This window comes from Herpailurus yagouaroundi, unplaced genomic scaffold (assembly GCF_014898765.1).
Source record: "Herpailurus yagouaroundi ecotype Mexico unplaced genomic scaffold, PumYag 163, whole genome shotgun sequence".
In the NCBI taxonomy this organism is placed as follows: domain Eukaryota; kingdom Metazoa; phylum Chordata; class Mammalia; order Carnivora; family Felidae; genus Herpailurus; species Herpailurus yagouaroundi.
This window is the reverse complement of record NW_024412404.1, coordinates 44,310,329-44,313,447: the sequence shown is the minus strand read 5'-3', so window position 1 is coordinate 44,313,447 and position 3,119 is coordinate 44,310,329.

Here is a 3,119-nt window from a genome sequence, read left to right as displayed (position 1 = left end):
GGTGCTCATTACAGTCCCCTCATACCTTTTTGGAACATCTGTCCCTTGATGTCCGTGTTGCTTTGAATCTTGTCTAGCTCCTTTTCAGGAGGGCTGATTTGCCTGCCATCACAGACAGCTAGAATACCTGGAAGTTTACTTTCTTCTCCCTCCCAGGCATTCCTTAGCCAATGACTAATTGGTCAGAGGAAATTAAAACCTATTCTCCCTTGCCTTGATGATTCAGAATGAACTTGGTTATAATTCACACCCCAGAGTTCCTCTGCAGGATGACTGGGCCTGCTTCTTTGGCTGAAATAGCTTCCTTGCTTGGTCTCCTTCCCTTTCCTTGTCTTTGATTTTCCATTTTGACAGGTCTCTCTGGAGAGCACTTCCTAAAGAAATCACTTGACCATCTATCATAGTCTCAGAACCTGCTTTCGGGCCTCCTCCCCCAAAATACCCACCAGCTAGCCCCATTATGGACAAAGTGCCAGTGAGACATTGAACAGGAATGTTGGAGGAATATTGTCCAAGAAGACAGTCAGCAATGACAATAAGTACTCACAATCTGAGTTGTACCCGATTTAGAGTTTAAAATTGGCCACGGAGAAAGTTGGTTTGATATGTGAGAGCTTCCTGGAGAAGCCAACTTTTGGTCTCAGGTGGGTCTACATTTCCTGCACCTGGGCTATTATCTAAGAAGTGGGCTGGCTAGCACAGCATTGCTCAAACACAATGTCAGGAACCACCTGATTTCCTAAAACAGCAAGTGCGAGCACATTCCCTGGCCTTGAAGATCTCCTGATCTTTCGTTACCTCCCACCTAGCTAAATTTGATTTCTACATGATCCAGCTTGTGTCCTCTATGCCCCAATCTTTTTTGGCTCTTTGCCCCCAAAATTGTTCCACTTCATTCCAACCTCAGTACCTTTGTTCATAGCTTTTGTCTACGTAAAATGCTCTCAATTTCTGCCAGCCACTAATCCACCATAATTTAATTTTGATCTTCAGCTCTCATCTTTAATTCTTCTAGCATATATACATCTCTTCCTTTCTCATTGGCAAAAACTCCTTTGCCAATTTCTTACCCTCCAAGATTGTAAACTTCTTCAAAGTAGAAAAGTAGAAAAGAAAACAAAGTCTCTTGTTTTCTTTCCTTTACTGGTGAGCATAAGGATGTTAACACCAGTCATGTTTTAAAAGTACAGTTACATCTATAATATTATTTATAAATATATACTAAATGATATAAATACTTACATTTATATTTGTATAAACTATTTATGCACATAGCCTGGAATGAAAAATCTGGCTTTTATGGAGTTTTCCAGAATTATAATCTGAAGATTATGGGAATTGTCTTCAAGAAATACAGCTTACACTAGGACATAAAGAAGAGCTAGATAGACCTAGGAGATAACCCTGATTCCACTGAATTATCTACTCTTCCACTTTATCCTGAGCCTGATGCCTAAAATCTATCCTTTCTCATGCATAACTTGGGGATAATCACTGTGTTCTTCTGGTGTAGTGCTCCTGAGCTGGGTAACACATTGAGCCATCTACATTAATAATGACTCCCTCATGGGGGCCCTTGGGTGGCTCAGTCGGCTAAGCATCTGACTTCAGTTCAGATCATGATCTCACAGTTTGTGAGTTCAAGCCCAGCATCAGGCTCTGTGCTGACAGCTCAGAGCCTGCTTCAGATTCTGTGTCTCCCTCTCTCTCTCCTCTTACCCTGCTCATGTTCTGTCTCTCTCTCCTTCAAAAATAAATAAAACATTAAAAAATTTTGTTTTTAAAAATGACTCCTTTATGTGTTCATCATTCGTCTCCAATATGAAAACCTCACATGACAAGGCAACTTACCAAGTGAACAGACTTGACTTTCAGGCATAGCAGTCTTGTCATGTGAGGATTTTCTCCCCCAAAATGTTGCCTACATTCCCAGTGTTATTTAATTGGGAAACACTTTACTTCTGTTTTCTTTTGATTCTTGATTAGCTTCATTTCAGAAAACCAAGTTAGGAATGAGTGTGCTAATTTAAGATGTCAGGCCACTGGGGAATTCATTAGAGACCAAGAAATGGACTCAAATAACATCAAACATTTTTTTTTAATCTCCTCCACCTCTTAAACTGCAGGAAGTAAAAGTCTAGCTAAATCCTTTTGTAGGTCACTTGAACTTAAACTGCAAGGCTAGAGGGGAAACTTATCAGAAGCATTAATGAGCCGACAATATTTATCTACAAACAAACTGAGAGCAAGGAAATTGATCAAGTTCATCATTCCAATTCCTTTTTCACTCATTCACATTGAGAATACTGGTTTCTAATTTTAGGGGTGCATTACTATATCATGAAAAGTTTGTATCTTGTTTGTCTTGGATGACTTCACCATGTCTCTAATTTTCTTGTCTAGAAAGTAGAGGAAATCATATCTGATTATTTCCTTCCCTTCTTGGTTCTACTGAGAGAGACCAGTTTTTAAAACTTTCATTTTAAGCAATAAAATATTCTCATAACTTTAAATATAATAAGAAAATGTCAAGGAATTATGGTGTGCTCTGATAGTCTTGGATGACAGCTACTATTTAAATATGAATTTCCCCTCCTAGATTTTCTGTACCTTTATATTGTTGTGGCGAAATATATTTCTCATGTAGGAGACTGCAGTATATGCCTGCTTTTTATATGTGAGGAGAAGCAATTAAGAATTTTATATTATTTTATAAAGACTGTACTTTATCATTCTGAAAAAAATATATAGATGTGGTGTGAGCACATTGCATCATTTTAAATGATGGCAACTATCTCTCAGTAACTTGTTTTGGGGAAGCCAAGCAATATTTTAAAATGTTAGATGTGTTCTTTGGCAAAGTGAGCTGATGACGACAGTGACCCTAACACTGGTTATGACCACAGACTAAGCTGCTTAGTCCCACACCAGTTGTGGAGGTATGAGGAAGTTCAAATGATGGCCAAGGATGATTTTGAAGTGTCCCCAACTTCAAAATTTAAAAAGAGCCAATATTTGCTGAGCACCTGCTATCCACCAGCTTTTATGGTTTATCTCACTTGATTCCTGCAACACTACTATGAAACAATTATGGTAATTATCCCTATTTATGTAAGAAG